We start from the raw sequence: 25,634 nt of genomic DNA on the forward strand, positions 1-25,634 counted from the left end.
TTTTTTGCTTTCGTCATCCTTCTTAACACTTCAAAATTCGTAACGTGATCCATCAATGAGATCTTTAGGATCCTTCTATACTTGCTAGGTCAATTAAGCTAGTTTTGTACTCCACACAACTGTATAAACGGATTTGACAGTTCAAATGTATAGTATGGGGTATTATAAAAATACTCTCATGTAGGGATTCATCAATATTTTAGTGGAACTATTTTTAAATAAACAATCAAAATGTCAAACTCATTATTTTGCTCATAACTTAAAAACTTGACTATTTATAGATTTGACGTCGACAGACAACTTTTGCAAAAAAAGATACACAAAATGAGATATGCTAAATTAAAATTGGTTAATAAACAAAAAAGTTATTGCAAAATTAACAACTAAATTGCTTTTTTATTATTTGTTAAAATTTGTTTAAATATTCTTGAACTTGGGGGTCTTTACGTATTTGAACCGTGTGCAAAAGATGCGCCAGATAGGTTGAACAGTTTTCGCGAAATTTAATTTGTTTATAAAATTTTTTGAAAAATGAGCTAATTTCTAAGGCTGGTCCAGATAATTTGACTGAATGGATCTAAATAATCCGGGGCTTATTTTCTTCGTTAAGAATTATACTAATAACATATGAATTAAAATATAAGTTTAATTTTAAAAATTACATTTATGTACACAAAATTATTTAATTATAAATACAACTTTTTAAGCTTATAAACATTTACAATAACACCGTAGAATTTAGTTCAAATTAAATGACAAAAAAATATTCGGAAAGCTAGTTAAAAAACACAACTTTTAGACAAAAAGAGATCCTATGACCCTTAGGAGCCAAGAAGCCCCTTTTTTTTAATCACTATTTATTACTTTAATTAACAACATTAAGGGTTGAAATTAACCAATCTTTTATAAGAAATGTCAAAGTTTTTAACAAAACTTTTAGCAAACAAAATTATTGAAACTTGTTGAAACAAGAGTGTTGTAAACAAAGAGTACTTTGCATTCCGACTAGAATAAAAGGAGTGAGAATAGCCGACTGAAGGGTCAGCAGCGCTGTTCAAAAAATCCAACAGTTTCAAAATAGAGCTCTCGGAAAACGAGACGTACTGGACTAAATTTGCTCTTTCTTTTTTTAAACTGGGGTACAACGTTAAAATAAATAAATCGTATTATAACGATATCTAATAACTACGGGATGTACACATATTTTCTTATATGGCTTTTTATTGTTATTTTTTATTTATTTATTTAAAATATAGTCCGTCTAGAAAGTATCCGGAAAAAAGAAAGCAGAATTATAATTTTACGGTATTTATTTCTTTCACTTGAAATATAAAATTTCAACAAATAATTCATCTCATTTACTTATACAACCTCCATTTAAATCTAAACACTTAACTAAACGTCCAGGTACACCCGAAACTAGGTCAAGGCCATAATTTTCGGTAATGGTGTTCCAGGCCTGTAAAACTAACCGAATCAAACCTTCTTTATCTCGTGGCGCTGCTCGTTCCACTTCAATCTTCATGGGTCCCCATATGTTTTCAATCTGGCTAAGATCTGGAGATGCTGCTGGCCACGGAATTGTTGCCAATTCGTGTTCTTGCATCCAAGCTTGAGTATAAGTAGAAGTATGGCATCTTGCATTATCTTGCTGAAAACGCCACCCCTCGGGATATAAAACATGAGCCGTTTCAAGAAGAAAACCATTTAGGATGTCACAATATTTCGCACCATTAACTATACAGAGAGGTGTAGCACCACGCTGAGATATTGCTCCCCAAACCATTATTTTAGTGAGAAATTTGATCGGTAACATTTTCTCTTGAAACTGGAACTTGAAGCTGGAAACAACTTTCATCAGATATAAAGACATTATTAAAATTATCTTCTCGAAAACGTTGACAAAAATCTATTCTTCGTTGCCTTTGCAGAGGTGTCATTGTAGGGATTTTTTTTGGATTCCTTGATATGTAGCCTTGCTTTTTCAGTGAAATGCGGACAGTTTATGGGCACACTGTTATGCTTCGTTAATTTCCAAATCTGTTCTATAATTTTCGAAACCCTATTCGCGGATTTTGTCGTTCTAAAGCCGCTAAAGCATTTAAATTGTTTCCGCGAATCTTACGCGGTCTACCCGAAACTGGTCTATGTCTCATATGTATGCCATTTTTTATCCTCTTTATTGTCTCATACACTGCACTTTTTCCGAGTTCAGTCAATTGCACTAATTTTTTAACGTTTCGGACACCCTTTCTATACAAATATTCCACCACTTTTCCTTTTTCTACTTCCGACATTCACAAATCTTAAGTCTGTTTACAAACAACAATATTTGACAGATGGTGTTGTCATGCGGTTTTCCATAACCTACTATCGGCACAACCTACTTGATGCATTACTTTTGTCTTAAAATGTTTACAAAAAGGAAATTAAAATTAGGAAAAATATAAAATTCCGGATACTTTCTAGACGGACTATATAATTATATTAAATAAATATTATTTATAAACAGAATTAAATTGTTGATATTTCATAACTACATGGATCAAATGAACTAAAAGTATACAGGTGAAGTCGTATAAAACATTTTGAATTTAAAATTAAAAAAATAAGGGTCATTCATCGAGATAAAAATATCCTATCTTCTAAGTTGGACCAATTTAATATAATTATATTTTAAATAAATCTTATATACTAAAACGCTAAGCCCTTTTCTTGTCCACCACTTTACTCAAAAACCATATTAGATAATTAAAATATTTTTTCGGAATATTATTAGTATTACGTATGAGATTGTCAAGATATACTTTTGGTACAAAAATTCACTTCCGGTTTTGAGATGACCGGAAGTTAAAATTTACTTTAAGTTTTAGACCCCACAATGTATATATGGATCGAAAGGTCTCGTCGAGACGAATCTAAATATGTACTTCCGGTTGCGATCCGACACCGGAAGTGACCCGAAACGCGCATAAAACGTCAAGATAGAGCAAATCTGACATCGGATTCGTGATCAGCATGCAAAATTAACTGCTAAATGATATCCATGTCGACATTTGATGAACTAAAAATTGCATTCCGGTTTTGAGGTCGACTTCCGGTTTCGTTTTTATTAGTCAAATCAATAGAGAATTCAACGTAGAGTTCAAAAATGTAAGTTCACGAAATTATCATTTATAGTTTTTGAGTTATTGATAAAAATATTTTTACTTCCGGTCATTGTATATATTGTATATTTTTCTAGCAAAATAAAAATTTCATTTAAAAAACTCGATGTCGAGTTGGTCCGCTAGTATTATTTATAAACAGAATTAAATTATCGGTTATAAAAAAATGTTCCATATACTCTTATTAAATTTAAACAAATCAGTTTTTTAGTATTAAAAAAATTATTTTTAGAATAAAAAATCATATATCGCGCTAAATCATAAATCATTACCGCGAAAAAACTGAGTTTATTCGCGGTAAAATACAAAAACTGCATACCAAAGCTGCACTTTTTACCTTGATTATAAGACGCACCTTGATTTTTGTCGATAGGATACTTGGATCAAAAGATATCGAATTTTTACCGTCGAGCTGATACAAATTTTATTGAACATTGATTTCGCGCCCGTAACTGACATTCAAAATTGACGGTCACGGTCGCTGCAAACGTTGTTTTTAAGAGAACGGTTCATTCTGCACAAAAAGTGGTAATAAACATTTTTGTTTAAAATTATCTCAACTACATTTTTTATTTGAAACATTTTTTTCTACGGTGCACAGATTTTTGGTAAATCGATTTTTTTGCTTTTTTACCCCACTACGAGGGGGTTTTAGGGAGAAGTCCGGAGGTAAAAGTGGTAAACTTTTTTGCATCTTTTTTGGAGTCCCAAAATTAATATTCTCTGCAAAATTCAGCTTGTTCGTATGATTTTTAGGGGTCAACTCTCTGACGAATGGACTAAATTCAATTTCGCAAAAACTATTCAATCTCTCTGGCCCATCTTTTGCACACAAATCAAACACGATAAGACCTTCAAGTTCGGGAACATTTAAACAAATTTTAACAAGTAATAAAAAAGTTATTAACAATATTCAAAAAAAGCGATTTTGTTGTTTATTTTGCAAGAACTTTTTTGTTTATTAGCCAATTTTAATTTAGCATATCTCTTTGTGTGTATCTTTTGTTTTTTGAAAAAGTTGTCTCTTGACGTTAAATCTATAAATATTCAAGTTACTACGTTATGAGCAAAATAATGAGTATGACGTTTTGATTTATTATTTAAAAATAGTTCCACTAAAACATTGGCTGGCGAATCCCTACATGAGAGTATCATAAAAAATTGACGAATCACTATCTCATACTACCCATTTCAACTGTCAAACTTGTATATAAAGTTGTAACAAAAAATGCTTATTTTTTACCATCTTGATTGGTCAAAACATCACAAAGGAATTCACATCCTTCTTATACTGCACCGTATTATATTATTGTTTACTCTGTCTACATTTTCTAAATTATTGCTTATTGTTAACATGTTATCATACTAGTATTTGTAATTACTATTTAAATGGGAATAAGCCACAATTAAATAAGTGAACATCAATCTTATATTAAAAATAGAGAATTTGATAGATCTCAAATATGTAAACACGCATGGGATAATGAACATAAGGTTTAATGGAATGAATCAAATATAGTACTAAAAGAAACGGATGGTCAAAAGAGAAAAATCGAAGAAGCGGCTCTAATTATGCTTAATGAGACCAATTGTGTCGCAAATTCCTCGGCAGAATGTAGTAGGATCTGGTTACTCATATTAAAAGAGGAAGTTATTAAAAGGAAAATAACAGTATTAGTAAGTCGGTAACATATAGAGGATACATCATTTATGTTTTTTAAATAACAAACATATAAAATCAGAATTTGGTGTCTATTGGAAGTAAACTAAATGCACGACCAAATACTTACCATGTCGGGATAGTATTATGAGGTTTTTTTCCTGGTTTTTCCTTCATACTTTACTATGGAATCACTAACAGGAGATTTTTACTGTCATCATGTCATGTGTTTGTCTTTTTAAAGACGAATTACATGCTATGATTTTTTCTGACAAATATTCTCAAGTTAAAGTTGATTTCATGTAATCGAATGAACTATCTTACAAGTAAAGTAGTCCCAGGAATGCAACTCAACAATATTGGCAATATCATTTTAAAGTCGTCTACTTTAAAATGTATAATGTATGTCTGAATTGTGAATATAAATGAGTCAGATAAAATTAAATTATTAGAAGAATTTTTCACTAAGTAACAAAAAAACAAAATTTGTTTAATTTACTAATGTTTGTATTTTGAGAACGATTTCCGAAGTGGAAATTGAAACGTCAATAAACGTACTTTACCCTTTAATTGTGGCTTATTCCCATTTAAATAGTAATTACTCTAACATGCCACAAGAAAATAGCTTCAGAACAATACTAGTATTTGTAGTTAATTACTTACTTATTAGATAAATATCCATTAAGTCATTTTTATAACACTTTCACTAATTATATTTCTAAATTTTTCTTTATTTTTCATATTTCTGATATTTACTGCGTTCTTATCCAACCGTTCTATACTTTACATGATGATCTGGTTATCTTATCTGTAATATTTCGTAAGATAAATCACTGAAAACATACTTTAAAAAAAAATTCACAAAATATAATCAATGTAATCACTCGTGAGGTGTTGCTGATAATTAATATTCATCTTGTGATGAATTGAAATGTATTACAATCTGTTTACAATGTGATACTGCGTGTTTTTGATCTTATCCACAACATTTTTTATAAGGTTGACATTAATCGCATTATAGTACCTTAACAAACCTGACTTATATTCAATTTTTTTTACTATACATACCACTGAAGCTCTAAAAATCATACGAACAAGATGAATTTAGCTAAGAATGTCAATGTGCAAAAAAGATGCAAAAAGTTCACCACTCCTATCCCAGGCTTTCCCCTAAAACGCTCCCACGAAGGGAGTGACACAGAAAAAAATCGATTTACCAAGAATCTGTACTCCGTAGGAAAAAATGTTTCAAATAAAAAATGTATAGTCGGAATTCAATAGGATAGTCAGGTTATTGCTTAGAAATGATAGACCCTCGGAAGTCCGAGATGAGAGACGCGTGTAGTTCAATGGTGGCGTGTATATTTTTAAAATAGGGGAAATACTAGGGAACTTGCACATAAAAATATTTTAGCGTCAACGGTCAAATTGTTAATTTATGTTAAATATATTTTGTTAAAATGTTATGTAAAAATACTATGACTTTTAAAAAAAAAATCTAAAACACTTCGATTTTTAAATTTAATGTTCTACATTTTACAATAAAATTTCATTATACAAGGTGATACACATTGCAGTGATGACGTCATCGGCTCTTTTTTTTTAAATGTAACACCCTGCAATTTAAGACATTTTTAGATCGATAAAAATGAGCTAATTTCAAAAAAGTATAATACTCGGGTCTAATGGATATAATTTGAAAGATATGCGCTTAGAAAATAAATTATTTTTAATCAATTGCAAAAAAAGTAGCCTACTTCTAGTTTTTGGTAAACTGTAATTATTTTTAGTAACGTTCAATAACAATTAAGTAGTACAATAATTGTTTTAATTCATCAATGTTCTGTATTATTGCTTAGAATTAATTTGAAGTAGAAATGAATTTGTGTGTAAAGCAAAGAATTGAATAATTCATGATGATTGGGTATGGAGACAAATCGCGAACTCAGATGGAAGTATGTAATTTATTTAACGATAAATATCCAGAAATACCCATCACGCAGTCAACAGTAAGTAAGATTGAAAAGAAATTTCGAGAAACTGGTACGGTTGAAAATACACGCAAATCAGGTCGTATTTGTAAATTATGTTACAACATTAGGTGTTCTACTTGATTTTGAAGAAGATGCGCTCACTTCTGTTCGTAAGGTTAGTAGCGATCTCGATGTTTGCAAAACAACGGTACACAAAGTACGTAAAAGTAAGTAAAGTAAGTAAAATGCACAGTTGTACAGGAATTAAACGGGGATGATACAGATAAAAGAATACAATTTTGCGAAATAATGATGGATAACAGCTACCGAAACCCTATCTTGGTTCAAAATATTATTTTTTCTGATGAGACTACATTCAAATTAAATGGCAAGGTCAACCGTCCGAATTGTAGATACTGGGCAAACGAAAACTACAACTGGATGCGGGAACATCATACACAATACCCGCAAAAGTTAAACGTATGGGCTGGCATTGTAAGAAATAAAATCATTGGACCCTACTATTTCGAGGTAATTAAACGGGCCAGCATACCTTCAGTTTTTAAGTGGGTAACTCGTACCTATTTTAGTTAATTTATTCCCCAGTACAATTAATATTGGAGGTTTTAATAAAAGTTTATGGTTTTAACAGGATGGTGCGTCTCCGCATTATGCTTTAGATGTTCGAAGGTACCTAAACAAAATTATTCCGAACAGGTGGATTGGAAGACGTGGACATATTGAATGGCCAGCGAGGTCGCCAGACCTCAATCCTTTGGATTATTTTATGTGGGGTCATTTAAAGAATGTTGTTTATAAAACGAAACCTGCAAATATTAGAGACTTAAAAACAAGAATTCGTAAAGAAATAAACAATATTTCTCAAGAAAGCATAAACAAGGTTCTACAAGAATTTGTACAACGTTTGGGTTACCGTCAAATACAACAAGGGTTACAATTCGAACATTTAAGATTACGTCATGTATTAATTACTGAATTACTTTCAAGTTATTTATTATAATTTATTTATAATTTATTAATACATATTATAAATCAATAAAAATTAATATTCTAAGCGCATATCTTTCAAATTATATCCGTTAGACCCCCAGTATTATTCTTTTTTGGAATCAGCTCATTTTTATCGATCTAAAAATGTCCTAAAATACAGGGTGTTACATTTAAAAAAAGAGCCGATGACGTCATCACTGTAATGTGTATCACCTTGTATAATGAAATTTTATTGTAAAATGTAGAACATTAAATTTAAAAATCGACGTGTTTTAGATTTTTTTTAAAAAGGCTTTTCATTTAGGAAATATCGAATTTATTCCATACTTTACGGACACACTGTATATCCACCATCCACTTTTCTTTAGCTGCCCATATTTTTTGTTTTATTTCTCTTTGTTTTCTTCTGTATTCATCTGCATTGTTCTTATCTTATCTTCTTTGTTCCGTGAAGTCTAGTATTTCTTCCGTCATCCATTGTTGTTTTTTTAATCTGTTAGTTACCCTATGTTCTTCTAGTATGTTGGTTATATGTTCACAAAATAATTTACATGTTTTCTCAACATTTTCAGTTGTTCTCATTTCCTTCATGTAATTATTTATGTCATTTGATTTCATTTTTATTGGCATCTGAAATAGATTTATATACATCATCCAGGTATAGTATGGAGCGTTATGCATTATAATTGGGGATGGTTCAGACAAAACTGTTCAAAAACAAAACACATGGTGTTTAGCCGTTTAGCACATCAAGATGCACGATTATATGTTGATGGTCATATAATTCAAAGAGTGTCCAGTTTTAATTATCTTGGTTGCCATATTACTGAACAACTAGATCCAGATCAAGAGATAAAACGTAGAATCGAGATAGCCCGCACGACATTTTTAAAAATGAAGTCATTCTTCTGTAATGATAACTTGCAACTTCAACTTCGAAAGCACATGGTTAAATGCTACATTTGGTCAGTCCTCTTATACGGTGTCGAAGCATGGACATTAAAAATATCCACCATTAATCGTCTGGAGGCCTTTGAGAGAGCAAATGCTGCTCGCGAGCTGCTTGATAACATCAAATGTAGAAAGATGGCCTATTTTGGACACGTAGTAAGGGGAGACCGATATAATATTCTTCAACTTATTATGATGGGTAAAATCGAAGGACGCAGAGGAATTGGTAGAAAGCGGGCCTCTTGGTTGAAAAATATCAGGGAGTGGACAGGAATAAGGAAAGCTGAGCAACTCTTTAGAATAGCTCAAGACAGAGACAGTTTCGCCATGTTAATCGCCAACGTCAAGGGGACTTGATAAGGCACGTTAAGAAGAAGGTTCAGACAAGCTTTTTAATAGTTTATTTTCAAACCCCGATAAAAAATTTGCTTGATTCATCTCCCCGTCCCCGCCTTTAAAGCCGATTTAGCGAAAAAACTAGCCTCTGCACCCTCAATGAAGTCTTTTTATTACCAGCATGAAGAATAATGTATCTACAAAAAAATTTTTGTAGATAAGCACATTGTAATAATGTTTTCAATATGATTAAATATATTACCATCATCATGTAATATCAGTTTTATCAGTTTTAATTCATCAGTTTTTCATCAGTTTTAATAGATTTTACACTTCCTTTATTCTTATCTTACCATGAGCCTGAATTCTGAAAAAAAGTTGTCTATAAAAACAAACTTGTATAGTTTTTTATGTTTATATTTTTGATATTATCTCAAAAATTCTCCTCTCTTCACAGTAATATGAGACTGTTCCATTAGTCCTCGCCTTGGATTATCCTTTAGCCATTTAAAACCAATGTCATTCAGTACAATACTGAGTGACATAAGACAACCACTAAACAGTTCATTTTCCTTCAATTGAATCCATAATACAGTTAATACAGTTAATAATATCTAAAGAAAAGTATACTTACTTCGTTCATACATCCTACTGTAAATTGTATTACGAATTTCGCTTGTATTTATTAATTCCAGTATTGGTAACTTTCTTCGGTCTAGTACGTTTTTTGGGCGGTGATGTTAGAGGTGTATTAGTTTTTACAGCCTGAGACATAGAGCACAGTTGAAATATGTAAATTTAAAGCTGCAGCTACACGTTAAAACAAGAATGTATATTTTAAGTTATTCATACATTCATACATACATTCAACGGTAGAATGGGGTCGTTATTATCGCGTTCTTGTTCAATCAAAATAATGAATCAACATCACATAATCACATAATTTTATTCTTATGTTACATTTTGGAATTAAATCGCATTAATTTTGTTCTAAAAAGAACATAGTTTAATTATTAGTAAATAATAAAAACAAATTTGAAGTGTCAATACCGCAACTGTCAAATAAGTGTTACCAATTTATGCCAAAGTGTCACCTTCGTTCGATCGCAGTAATTCACTTATACAAATTAAATGAAACAAGTTATGGTGTACTTCTTTAAGTTTACATTAATAGAAATCTTCAAATATTATTTCTACTCGTATATATAATAAAATATGTCTGCTGGCTGTAATTCAAGTGTACTTGACTAAAAGATTCTAAGAAGGAACAGACCTACGACTTAAATATTTTGTGTTGGTACAGCTTGTCAAATTTAAGGTGATACTTGACAAATTTGTCCACTTGCGTAGAAAATTAAGTGAGAACGCATTCGGAGGAAAAGAGATACATAATGCGCTCGGTCTCTTCGCCTCGTTGGTACACTCCATACTACAAGTTTACAGAGAGTGACCTTATTTATTAATGGAACTTCTATGATATGTCTATATTGTATGTTATTTTGACGTTTAAATTTTTCCTTCGGAAATTTTTCTCAAAATACAAAATATTTTGTTTTTGTTACTTGGTAAAAAAATTCTTCTAATAATTATATTTTATTTGACTTATTAATATTGACCATTCAGTCATGTTGAAGCGGTAGTTTTTTCGAACACTTCTATAAATGTCTCGTTCTGTAATTTTATAAGAGGAATATTGGCAGATATGAAAGCTTTACATTTGAATTAGAGTAAACTGTATAAGAATAAAAGAACTTATACCTGGAAGAAAGGAAGGAAGAACTTATACCTACCTAGTTAATCTTATACCTGGAACATACCGACGAAACATTTATTACTTAATTTTTATAAGTACTAGAGTTGTCGTAATATTAATCATTAATTTTTTTTTGTTATATGTCGCAATGTAGGAACTTGTTTTTCCGTGACATAATAATTTATTATTATACGCCGAAGTAAACCTTTGTCAAAATCGCCCAAGTTGGATTTTGGGGCAGATCCCATCTTTTGTTAGGCGTCCAAAAATGATGTAGAAGCACCTTCTTCTATATTTTTTATTTCACGAGAGATCCGTTTTATAGTGGCTATACTTACTTCCGTTGCTAAGGAAGCGCGCTCTTGAACTTTTTTAAAATCTTTAACATGCGGATTTTGCATCGCTTCTCTCTGCATAAAAATAATTAAATTTGCTATTACCTCCCTCGTTTGTCCAGACAAGACTTTGTATTCTAATTTTGAATGAAAATCCATGTTTATAATTTAATATACTTAACAATAATTGTTTAAAAAGTCAAATCTATTGTAATACGATATTTCTTCAACACACAGTAACTTTAAACATAAGTAAAATAAAAAAAAACTTTGTCGCAGACTATACAAGTACCTTGCACTTCGAAGGGCCAAGAAATAATAAGGACGAATTGTGTTGTGGTCGAATGCGCATCGTGGGTGGAGCCTAATTTCAAATCGGCCAAGTATCACATTAAATTTGACAAGCAATATCTCCAAAATAGGAGAAAAGGTTATGTCTGTTCATTTGGAAAGGATTTACAAATAAAGCCTAGATATAGGTATATATTAAAATCTATTTGATATAGGAGAAAATTGAATAGATCTAGTTGTTGATTTATTTATTAAAAAAACCGTGTTATCGTTGATAGACATATATGATATCGTCTACATATCGAAACCATCTGAGAGTAGTGGACTATAGGATATCCCGTTATGATAAGACCACTTTTGTTTGTAAACAAATTATATTTAAATTTAAAATAATTGATACTAATGTTTATGAGTCAAGTCATATCATCTATTTTTAATTATTTCCTAACATGTCTTTGTTATAAATTTTAGTGTGTTTGGACAATTTTCCGTAACGAACTGCATAAAAATCATTATTGCTTATCATTTCTAAACGCTATGTTTTGTCATTTATTTATTTAGTTATAATTCTTAAGCTATTTCCGAGTCAAAGTCCTGTAATTTCCGCGTATTTTTTTGACTTAATATTTTTCGATCAGTCTGTTTACTCTTTTCTTATTACAACTTAGTTTAGACCAGTTTTTGGACCATTAGTGCCTGATATATTTACTCCCCACTCCTGTACCTAAGAAAGGATCAACAGAATTGATTAAATGTACAATATATATCATTAAAATCACAACATTACAAGTGACAATATATCACGAAGACCCTTAATATTGATGACTAATACATCAATGAGTATGTAATGAATCTTACATATTAAACTTAAAACAGATTCAACATTTTATAAAACTATTAATATTACTGGAGAGGTATTTATAACAGTTTAATATTATAACTATGTTTTTAATTTGTCTTTATTAAAAATGCAATAACTAAAATGACTAAAACTTAGAAGAACTTGTACCGTATACGTGTAACAAATAATGACTGACGACAACTTCTGAAAACTTTTGGCGCGAAAACTTGGTTTGATGTACTGACATTGGGAGTTGCGCGATTACTACGATAGAATGTGTTTTTGACTACACGATATGCACTTTAAAATCACTAAAAGGCAAAAAATTAGTTTTCTACGGAACTGAATTTAATATCGGTATTGCCTGAAAAACGGAAAAACAAGGAACGAAATCGATTACATCATGTGTAACAAGAAAGATATCGTAGAAGATATAACAGTAATAAATAATGTCTCTCTGGGTAGTGATCACAGAATGGTTAGAGCTAAACTAAGGATTAAGTATAGCAAACGTAGAATTAACTTTAATAACACGATACAAATAGACACAGAAAAGCTAAAAGTCGATAAAGAAAAATATGCTAGCAAATTAAAAACCGCCCAAGCACTGAATCTAGAACAACTCAGCGTTAATAAAATTAACTCAGTTATAACAAAAGAACTATTGAATGCTAGCTTAGAAGTAGCAACCCGCCATAACAACAAAAAATCCAAAATAAGTGCAGAATCGAAGAATATGCTGAAACAACGAAAAGAGCTCCTGTCACTAAACAAAAGAAATACCACAGAATACAAAGAACTTAATCGAGCCATACGAAAACAGATAAAAGACGATATTAAAAAACATCAACAAGAACATGTAGAAAGAGTGATAGAGAAAAAATCGAAGTCTGAAATATACCAAACCGAAATTAGGAAAGAAAAATATTATAACTATGAAAAATCAACAAGGCCAACTAGAAACAAGCAAAGCTCAGATATCAAACATAGTTGAAAACTTCTATACTGAGTTATACCGCTCAAGAAACGATCCCCCCGACTCTTCAAAGCAAAATCTGAAAAGACAAATAACAAACGTAAATTCTGAAGTAATGCCCGAAATAAGCGAAGTAGAAATAGAAAATGCAATTAAAGAATTGAAAAGAAATAAAGCACCGGGTAGTGATGGAATTCTGGCAGAAATGTTGAAAGAAGGCGGAGAAGTAGTCATCAGGTACCTAAAAATACTTTTTAATAAATGCCTATTTGAAGGAAACATACCAAAGGAATGGAATACTGCTAACACAATATTAATACACAAAAAAGGGGACAATACAGATCTGAAAAATTATCGTCCAATATCACTACTATCACAACTTTATAAAACATTCACAAAAATAATTACAAATAGGTTGACAACAAAGTTCGATGTATATCAACCAGTAGAGCAAGCCGGATTTAGAAAAGGGTTCAGTACATGTGACCATCTTCACACACTAAAGGTCCTAATAGAAAAAGTTAACGAATACAATTTACCAATCTGTTTAGCATTTATAGACTACGAGAAAGCTTTTGACAGCATAGAATTATGGGCTATTGAGGAAGCACTGGTCAACAGCAGAATAGATTCTAGATATAGGATATTAATACATAATATATATCAACACGCTGAAATGGTAGTCACGATGGATAACGGAATGAAAACGAGGCCAATAAAAATCAACCGAGGAGTAAGACAGGGAGACACCATATCTCCAAAACTATTTACTGCCGCACTTGAAGACATCTTTAAATCACTAAATTGGGAAACGAAGGGACTATCGATAAACGGAAAGTATTTAAACCATCTAAGATATGCAGATGACGTAGTACTAATAGCCGACAGCTGGAAAGAACTGAGGACGATGATCGATGAGCTTCATACGGAATCCATAAAAAAAGGACTGAAAATGAATCTGAGTAAAACTAAGCTAATGTCGAATAAAGATGATCAACCGACGATAACCATCCAAGAAACAAAAATGGAACATGTAGAAGAATACATATATCCGGGTCAGAATATCAAGGTAAACAAAGAAAACCAAACTACCGAAATAAGCAGACGAGTAAGAATGGGATGGGCCGCATTTGGAAAACTCTCATACATACTGAAAGACAAAAAGATACCCCAAAACCTTCGAACAAAAGTGTTCGATTCTTGTATCCTTCCCGTTCTCACTTACGGAGCTCAAACCTGGACATTCACAAAAAAGAACATGGACAAGATTCGAAAAACTCAGCGAGCCATGGAACGACAGATGCTTGGTATCTCACTAATAGATCGGCAAACGAACGAAGCAATCCGGAACAGAACAAAAATAAAGGACGCCGCGAAACAAGCAGCTAAATTAAAATGGAAATGGGCTGGACACAACGAACGTCTCGAAGATGGTAGATGGAACAAAGAAGTCGGAAACTGGCGACCGTACGATGCGAAGAGACCAAGAGGAAGACCTCAAATGCGCTGGAGCGACGATATCAAAAGAGTCGCAGGACCAATGTGGAAACGCCTAGCACACAACAGGGATGAATGGCGAGAAATGGGAGAGGCCTTTATTCGACAATTCGGATAGAAGAAGGGCTATAAAAAAAAAAAAAAAATTGCCTGAAAGCAGAACTATGCAATATAGGGTTAATGTTTAGTAAAATGTAAGCATTCCCACTCAGTGCAATAAAAAATCATTGATTTAAATGTATACAATCTTAATCGATCTGCATATAGTTTACTAGAGAATATATACTTATATTAAAATGTATAAAAAGAAAAAATTAAATTTTAATGTTGCGTTTTCGCATCGTTGACGCTAAATCGGTTAATCTAAATTCTAAATCAAATAAACTACTGTTCAACATTCCTTAGTTTCATTACCTGTCATTTCCAAGAAGTTTGGGAAACTTTAAGACACAAAACCATTTATACGATACTTGTCAAGAGTATATTAACATACACATACCATAAATGTCATTAACAAATTTTAAATGTATTATCAGATTCTTTATATCTAAAGTAGTTTTCACGATAAAAGAAATTAATTAGTATTCTAATAAATCAAGTACAACTCAAAGACGAGTCATCATCATAACTGGCTCGACAATCCGTTGTGGATCTTGGCCTGCTCACAAAGAAGTCGCCACTCCTGTCGATTCCTGGCAACTTCCCTCCATCTTCTGACCCTTAGAATCTGTTGGTCTTCTTCCACACCATCAATCCATCTCCTTCGTGGTCGTCCTCTACTTCTTGTGCCCTCTGGTTTTGAAAATGTTAATCTGTTCGTGTATTCATGATCTGACATCCTAGCAATGTGTCCAGCCCATCTAAGTCTCTGCACTTTAACGAATTTCACAATATCTGGATCGGTGTATAACTACTATAGTTCAAAGTTGTACAGTAACAAAGAAACAAAGTACATTATGATTTACGGCCCCAAAAATCGTTCTAGGAATTTTTCTCTCAAAAATACCAAGAGGTCTTTCATCATTTTGAGATAAGGTCCACGTTTCAGCCCCATATATCAAAACCGGTCTTATTAAGGTCTTGTATATATTGAGCTTTACTGCACGTTTTATATTTTTATTTTTTAAATGTTTCTGGAGACCGTGAACAGTTCTGTTTGCTATTGCTATGCGTCTTTTTATTTCGTCGCTTATCGTGTTTGTTGTCTAGCTATCCAAGATATGTGAATTCTTTGACTTGCTCAAAGGTATGGTTATTAATTTGAATTCTCTATTTGGATATTTCGGGGGTTTTTAGAAACCAACATATATTTGGTTTTTTCCTCGTTTACCACAAGTCCTAATTCACTTGCCGCGTCCTCAAGCCTTGTAAAACACTGCACCATTTCTCTCATACTTCTGCCCACTATAACTATATCGTCAGCGAATGCGAGACTTTGCGTCGATCTATTAAAAACAGTTTCATTCATTCTAATATTTAATTGTCTGATGGCCTTTTCGAAGGCAATAATAAAGAGGAGACACGCCAGCGCGTCCCCCTGTCTTAGACCATTATTTATGTCAAAGAACGTAGAGTTTTCTCCTTCAATTCTATTGCATGAACTTACGTTTTGCATTGTTAGTTGGGTCAACTTAACTAACTTAGGTGGGATCCCAAAGTCTATCATTGCGTTATATAATGCAGTTATTTTCTCACTGTCATAGGCTGCTTTGAAGTCGACAAAGAGGTGGTGCGTATCTATGTTATATTCTAGTGACTTTTCTAGAATCTGCCTATGTGCTTGAATTTAATGTGTAGTTGACTTTCCAGCAGTAAATCCGCATTGATATTGACCAACAATATCCTTTGTAAAATGTTTAAAGTTTTTCAAACAATACATTGCCGAATATTTTATACGCAGATGCTAACAGAGAAATGCCTCTATAGTTCTTATACTCCAGTTGATCACCCTTTTTTATGCAACGGACATATTATTCACTTTAGCCACTCTTCTGGTACCAATTCATTTTGCCGTATAAGTACTATTAGTTTATGGATTCCTGCAAAAAGTTGATCACCACCTTTTTTTATACATTTCCGAATAGATTTCATCGATTCCTGGGACTTTATTGTCTTTGAGTTTTAGGATGACATTTGACACTTGTTGTCTTGTTGAGTCTTCACTGTGAAGTTGACATTGTAGATTTTGTTGATTTTCTATATTGTAACCTCCTCCAATATGGTTTATATTTAGATGTTCGCTGAAATGTTGTGCCCATCTGTTAAGAACTAAATTTTTATCATGTAGAATTTTAACGTTAGTGTCTTTTAAACAAATTTTTTATCGGGATTTAAATTCTCGACGGCCATTATTTAAGGATGTGTAGTATTTCCTCGTTTCATTTTTATCGAATAAACTTTGTATCTCATTGAGAGTGGTCTGTTCGTATTCCCTCTTCTTACGTTAATGGATACGTTTTTCCTCTCTTCTAAGACATCTATACTCTTCTTTTTTTCTCCGTGTACAACCTGCTTGGATGGTATTTTGATATGCTGCTTTCTTTCTATTTGTGGCCATTTCGCACTCATGATCAAACCAATGATTTCTTTTTCTGACTTGGTTTTGCCCAATATTTGAACCGATTTCTGTAACACAATATCTCGTATATTTGCCCATAGTTGGCTAATGTCTTCTTCTTCTTCTAAGTTTTTGTCCTTATTTGATCTTCTATTTGCTGTCTGTATACATTTGCAATTTCGGAATCTTTTAGTTTATTAATGTCGATTTTTTCTTTCCTTCTCCCGATCTCCTTTTTTAAATTGGATATTCTCTCTTTAAATCGTACTTTAATCGTAAACTAAATAGTGATTCACTATCTATGTTTGGTCCTCTAAGACCTAAAATCTAATAAGTTAGAGCAGTGTCTTGCATCGGTGATTATATGATCTATTTTTTAATCATTTCATTATCAGGAAATTTCCAAGATTCCTTATATGTATATCTTTAGGGGGAAATCGTGTCCCAGCGATGGGTGGGCGAAAATATATTCTCTCTTCCGACTTTGGCAATAAAGTCTCCTGTTAATATTTTGATGTCATGTTTTGGCACTCATCGTACTCCCTGTTTTGTGCCTCATAGAATATGTCTTTTATCATCCTCTTTTTCTTCCGTTGGAGCATGGATGCTAATAATTCTAATATTAGCGAGTTTTTCTTCATCTTATTCGACATATCCTATGATCAATAGCTTTGAAATCGATTACACTATGTTTGATCTTGCTGCTTACAATATATCCGGTACCAAATTCGTGTCGGGTAGGATGTCCATTGTAGTAAATATTGCAGTTATTTTTTTCAGGATGCCTGAGCTAGTCCACCTCATTTCCTGTAAAACAATATCTGCTTTGACTTTATTCATTTCTTGTATGAGCAGAGCCGTGGCTCCAGGCTGATAAAGACCTTCCAGGTGCAAATTTTTAATGGCGAGTTGGTCGTAGGTTAGAGAGTCCGGTTTCTTTCTTTGTACCTTTCATAGCAAAAGGTTTTTTACAGGGTGGGGTAGTTAACCCAACGCCAAACCCCCTTTTCGGAGGGACATTTCCCCGCTCTCGTCAGTTCACGACCCAACTTTCCACCCGGGTTGAATACCGGATCTCCAGTTGAGTTGTTAGGTTTACAGGGGATACCAGCATGAAGGTGAGAGTTGGATTTGAGTAGAAGAGGCTAATTGGAGTAAACTCCATGTTTTCGCATTCTACCCAGAGACGAGTCGTTGATTCAAAATAATCAGAAGCTAAAATTTTGATCGTGCGTAAATTCGCCCCAAGGATTAAGACCGCTACTAGATTAGGCAACAGCTCCACCAGTGACTGACAACTGGTTGCGCAACCAGAAATTGTTATCGTTCTGGTCACCAGTAGCAGTAACAGTAGGAGTAACATGATCTGGTGGCACCAATGAGCCGGAGTGTTATGTTATATTATGTACCCTATTAGACTAAGCCACTGGTTGCGTCACAAATAGTTAATTTGTATTATGATCGAGCGCATTGTATTTTTTTTCTACCAGTGAGTGATCTTGTTTTATTATTTTTACATATTAAAATTCAAAATTGTAAACAGTGAAGAAGTCAATTCCGAAGTACAACAGTTGACAGAAGTGCAAACAGCAAAAATAAAATGAACGGAGAGAAATAGAGCAAAATAGACAATAAATTACAAAATTTTTCAAAGCTAATCGATAGAAAAATTATGATACAAAATAGTTCGTGTCGTGACGATCCGCTTTGTATTTTACTATAGCGAAAAATTAATACAGTCCCACTATGAAAGATTCGCTTCAAAAATTATTTTTCAATATACAGAGTGGTTTTCAGATATACCTTTCAGTCTGCAAGCAGATATTTGTTTTTTTGTACCGGAAGTAAAAGCAATATATTAAGATTTTTACGTATTGGGTAAATCGTATACGATCCTATTTTTTTTGCTTTAATCTCTTCGAAATATTAGAAATAATAATTTCACTATGCGAACCATTCAAAAGTTGAGCTAAATTTTTTATTAAATAATTTGTAAAAAAAAATTAGAAAAATTCAATGATGTACATATATTCCAATTATGTAGAATTACTAATCCGTTTACGTTTTCTATAACTTGGCAATATTTAGCTCATACACCCATCAATATGGTATTGTTGAACATTTCGCTTAAAAAACCAAAATTAGCGAACCCTTCGCGGTTATGAAATTATAATACAAGTACAGTTGACCGGAGTTGACCCTTTTATTGATTCTGTAAACTGTATAAGGCCGAAATATGAAAAAATAATACTATTACTGTTGCGTGAGCCCATGTTTTCGCTTGCCATTGTTATTTATATCGATTTACATTAATAAAAGTGATCTATTTATCATCTATCGAACATTAGCCGGTAGTTGCTGTACTTTTTTTTACCTAGTAGGTATTTAGGTGTTTGATAGGTTCTTAATCATTTTTCGATAAAAATATAATGTTTACTTGCTATATTTTTATTGCCCTGTAAGAGCATACTATCATTTCCTATTAAGAAATCGTTATAGGTCTAGAAAGCGTTTTTTATATAAACAATATGAGCTTTTCGCTGGTTTGTTTGATCCAATAAGACGCTTTAGACTTTTGATGTTTGATGACTGTTTGTATGTGTATACATGTACCTTAGTACCTTAATTTATTGGTTTCTAGTAATAATAATTACAGTTATAAAACAAAACTCTGAGTGGGCTGATCCCTATTTAAAAAGAATTTCCCCAGTGAAAAAGCTACGGTTTTTCCACGGAATTTTAAATCCATGAACAAGTAATACTCATGAATAATAAAATACCTTTGAACGAATTCTGGCGGGAGCCAGAACTTATTGGAAATACAACAACTTTCTAAAAGATCAGAAGCTCACTCAGAACACTACACTGAACATTTATAGAGCTGCAATTAGACCAGTATATCTGGTCCATTATAACTGATTTTGACGGAAACATCATCTTGGACAGAGTAAAATAAGAACGTAGAAATAATATCTGGAAAATCTATTTGAAGACCAAAGAGATAACACCTTTGAGCTAGAAGAAGAGGTTAATGATGGACCAAGAATATTACAGCAGGAAGTTTATTCCGCAATAACACAGTTAAAGGATGACAAAGCGGCAGGCCCTGATAATATACAAGCAGAACTACTCAAACTAATGGACAACGAATCAATAGCAATAATCGCAAAGATATTCAACAACATATACAACTCTGGAGAAATACCAACAGAATGGCTGATATCTGAGTTTATTGCACTTCCAAAAAAACCAGGAGCCAAAAAATGCGAAGATTATCGTACTATAAGCCTCATGAGTCATCTCCTAAAATTGTTCCTAAAGAATTCATAAGAGAATTTACAAGCTGTGTGAAAGTCAAATTTCCCCCAACCAGTTCGGGTTCACAAATGATGTTGGTACTAGAGAGGCTTTGTTTTCAGTACAAGTCCTATTCCAGAGATGCAGAGACGTCAACTGCGACGTATGCGCATGTCTGATTGATTAGGAGAAAGCGTTTGATCGAGTACAGCACGCCAAGATGATGCAAATACTAAAAGAAGCAGGAATTAACAACCAAGATCTGAAAATAATTAGAAATCTTTACTGGAATCGAACAGCAAATCTCAGAGTTGAAGGTGAACACACTGACTAAGTGAAAATCATGCGTGGAGTGAGGCAAGGCTGTATTTTGTCTCCTCTAATCTTCAATCTGTACTCTGAAAGAATATTTATCGAAGCTTTGCACGAAACTGAAAAAGGTATTCTACTAAATGGTTACCGGCTAAATAACATCACAGATATGCATATGACACCATAGTATTTGCGGACAACTTAAAAGAAATAAAAGTTCTTATAAACTAAATCACGTATTACAGTCAACAATATGGACTCAATATAAACGTTAAGAAGACAAAGCTTATGATAATTAGCAAGAAAAGGATAACAGGTCAACTCTACGTCAACCAATCCCCTGTAGAAAGAGTGACTCACTACAACTACCTCGGCACCATAATAAATGAAGAATGGACCAACAACCAGGAGATTAGAGCTCGTATCGGAAAAGTTAGATCCACCTTCAATCGGATAGGGGCCTTCTTCAAGAGTCATAACCTCTCTCTTGATACAAAAGTAAGAATGCTGCGATGCTACGTCTACTCTGTCCTTTTTTATGGTGTTGAATCGTGGACCTTGAACGAAGATATGTGCAGAAAACTGGAAGCATTTGAGATGTGGCTATATCGGAGAATACTTAAGATCTCGTGGACTGATCGAGTCTCAAATGAGGAGGTCCTCAGAAGAATGAATAAGAACCGAGAGGTACTGACCACCATTAAATCTCGAAAGTTACAATTCTTTGAACATATTATGCGAAATGAATCTAGATATGCTCTCCTTCAAGCCATCCTGCAAGAAAAATATTTGGAAAACAAGGTCCAGGAACAAGAAGAACCTCTTGGTTAAAGAACCTCAGAATCTGGTTCAATACAACATATGTGCAACTTTTCCGTGCTGCTGCAGAAAAAATAAAGATTGCCATGATGATCGCCAACATTAGTAACGCATAGGCACATCAAGAATAAGAGAAGAATTAGACCAGTAATCACATAGGGTGTGGAAGTAATGTGCCTAACACAGAGGATCCTAGAGAGAAATAAATTCGGAGAATAGCAGGTCTACTAAACTTAGGTAATGGTGAATTTAGAAAATTGGTGAACCACGAATTAATGAAACTTTTTAAAGGAGAAGACATCGTCAGATTGATCAAGGCCCACAGACTCAGATGGATGAATTATCTAGAAAGTAGATATCCAGAAGCAGTTATCAAGAAAATGACCAACTGGAAAATAGTAACAGATAGGCGACGAGGAAGACCCAAAACGAGATGAAAGAACCAGATAATAGAAGACATCAGGAAGATAGTAATTAGAGAATGGAAATCCATACGCAAAAAGTGGAAAGAATGAAGAAATATTGTGGGAAAAGCCAAGTCACACACTCATTGTCCGCAACAAATGAATCGGAAGAGCCCAAAGAGGGCGACAATCGCTCCGTCAGGAGTGTAGATATGATGATGATGATAAAAACACAGTGACTTAATTAAGTGACATGTATCAGTCTATCACTTATTGCTTCCCAACTAGATATGTTCTTCTTGTATTTTTTCTGCATAAGTATCGATACACTCCTTTGTGGCATGTTCTTCTTTTGTAACGCCACTCTATATGTCAATGTATTTTCCACAGTTATGGACGCTTTGTCAGTTTTTTTTAGATAGAGCAATAAAATCTAGCTTATGTTTTCAACTTTTTGTAGAATGTCTTCTGTTTTGTAAAGTAAATTCCACGTTCCACAATTGAAGGTCCGTTTTCGTTCGCGTAGTCGTTTTCCGTTGAGACTGTTCTTGTTTCGAAGCTTGGATTTGAGATTTTTAGCAAAGGTTTTTACAGATGGGGAGCTGGCTCATCGCTCCAACGTCCCAGCCGATTCGACACCGAATTGCAGAAAAAACGACCCCATTTATCGTAGAAAAAAGTGCTCTTCCACCAGGACAACGCACCGCTCCACCGCTCAAGGTATGAGCGGGTCCGTTGTCCTGGTGGAAGAGCACTTTTTTCTATGCAAAATGGCGTCGTTTTTTCTGCAATTCGGTGTCGAATCGGCCCAATAATTCGGTGTAGTAGAGTTCTTTTGCATTCTAAAAATTTGAAGTGCATTTGTTGAATTGTCCCATGTGGTTGTGAGATATGAGCCGACCAGTTGAGTCGATTATCCATGGTTATTCCCAATAGTTTAACAATCTCTTTGTTATCTGGATCATTGTGTAAATTACTTGCAGGTATAAGTAACCAAATTTTGCGTTTTATCAGAGTTGAGGTTTAGTTTGTTTGCAGCAAACCATGAGCTAGATTTAGTAGAAACATCCTCATAAGACATTTTTAAGTCATCATTATTTTTTCCTGATATAACGTATGTCGTATCATCTTCGAATTTTATGTTTTTTTACGGAGATATGAATTTAGGCAAATCGTTGACATAAATAATAAACAAAAGAGATCCTAAGACCGAACCTTGTGGGACTCGTGGGACTGTGGGAGATGTTTTACGGATAGAAAGTATTTTTATGTCTATATTTGTATAAAACAGTTCTAAAAATAAAATGGCGCCAAAAAAAAACTTTTAAATTAAAAAATGTACTTCCTTTTATTGAAACTCTTAAAAATGTTACTACTAGTAACTGGGAAAAATTAGATCAATCATGTGGGATTTAAAGGGAAATGCGTAAATTACATTTTTAATATGGCATCATTAAAATTCATATTTTTTACTTAACCAGTTATAAACATTTATTTTTTAATCAGTTATAAACATTTTTTAAATGACTTTGCAATATTCGAGTTCATCTTGATAATATGCATTATACGTATAAAGTGATTGAGAACATTATTGGCCTGCAAGTAAAATATTTTTGAACTGTTCCTCAAATAACTATTTCAAATAGCCGCTGTTGCTTTGGAGGTCTGTCCTAATTAAAAAAAAAACTAAGTTAACTGTTAATGCTGTTTTATTTGCTTTTTGGATCGCACAAAAATAAAAGGATTTAAAAATTCTGCTCAGTCAAGGTGTAAGCTCTTTTAAGGAAGGTAGTCTACAGTACCAAGGTAGATTTTGGTTAAAAACAGTTTATGAACATCCATAGATATACAGTGCTCTTCAGATAAAAATATCCACCTTAAATAACTTTCGAACTTCTAATTTTTAGGAAAAACGCAAAAACACGTCAATTAATATTTGAAGGGAGAGAGATTATATCATATTTAAGGTTGCTGGGAAATACACCCTCTCACAGTGTAGCATAACTTAAACTGTTTAAATATTTAACCGTACTATTTGTAGTACCTTCAAAAACCGAGATAGAAAAAACTTTACTTTTTATTACAGTTTTACTAAAGGCTTTCGATATTACATAATGACGGTATTAGATTTTTGTTTCGATACAGGGCAGCGACAAGCCGCTTATACGTATTTCGACCTCTTTAGGTCTCCTCAGAACGGTATAGCCACTGCTCTGAACCAAAACAAAAATCTTTCCCGTCCTAGACAATAGATATCAAAATAACTATAATATACGGACGTAACTACGCCATCTAAAAACAAATCAAACGATTTCTACCTGGCGAAACCGAATTCAAATTGTTACCACTGTGCTTTCTGAAACCTGCAAAGCAAACAGCTTGATAAATTACTCGGCAAGGGAATCTAAAATTGCATTCCACGTGCCGTGCATCATGGTCAAAATTCGTAGTGAATTCAGTTTCTGGTACTCCAAAGTACCTTTCCCTAGGACGGGAAAGATTTTTGTTTTGGTTCAGAGCAGTGGCTACACCGTTCTGAGGAGACCTAAAGAGGTCGAAATACGTATAAGCGGCTTGTCGCTGCCCTGTATCGAAACAAAAATCTAATACCGTCATTATGTTTTATTACTTTACTCCGTTTGGAGTACCAGAAACTGAATTCACTTCGAGTTTGATTTCTCTTTTTGCTTTCGATATTATTTGCACATTTATTTTAGTCGGTTAATAGCCAATGACAATTTGTTATAACTTCTAACAGCCTATTTTGATACGTGTGCAATTTGATCGCTGAAATGGTTTACACTTTGCTGGAAAGAATCGAAATTGTAGGTTTATACTACAAAAAAATAATTGTGCAAGAGGTGCTGCTAGATTTTTAATGAAACACACGGGTTATTGTAAATAACGAAGCAATCCAAGTAGCTGTTTTAGGGCAAGTTAACTTAGAGGCTGAGCAATCACAGTCACGGTCAACAATAAGCAGAGCAATCTGTGTTTCATCTTCTACAGCCTTCCGAGTCCTCCATAAATTTAAGTTTCATCCATATAAAATTAAATTAGTACAAAAGTTAAATGAAGATTTTGATCGTCGTCTCAAATGTTGCGAATTAATGACACAATGCATCATTAACAATCCACAATTGTTAAACAATATTTGCATTTCGGATGAATGCTGATTCTCATTAAATGGTTTGGTGAACAGGCATAATTGCCAATACTGGACTGAGAGTGATCCACATGTTGTACGTGAATTTCACACACAGCATCCTCAAAGATTAAACGTATGGTGTGGTATCCTAGGTGATCACATTATCGGACCCTTCTTTATCACTGGAAACTTAAATGGTGCATCGTATCTTGAATTACTTCCAAAGATTTGTTTGTATTTCAACATGATGGAGTTCCTCCACAGTTTGCTTTACCTGTGTGACAATTTTTAAACGAAACCTATTTT

General features: G+C 33.2%; 1 protein-coding gene across 7 annotated transcripts in view; it reads left to right on the forward strand.

Moving 5' to 3' along the window:
• Window positions 1–25,634, forward strand: part of sky (GTPase-activating protein skywalker) — a 266,810-nt gene that overhangs the window by 10,967 nt on the left and 230,209 nt on the right. The window lies entirely within an intron of this gene.

Source organism: Diabrotica undecimpunctata, chromosome 6, assembly GCF_040954645.1.
Source record: "Diabrotica undecimpunctata isolate CICGRU chromosome 6, icDiaUnde3, whole genome shotgun sequence".
Taxonomy (NCBI): domain Eukaryota; kingdom Metazoa; phylum Arthropoda; class Insecta; order Coleoptera; family Chrysomelidae; genus Diabrotica; species Diabrotica undecimpunctata.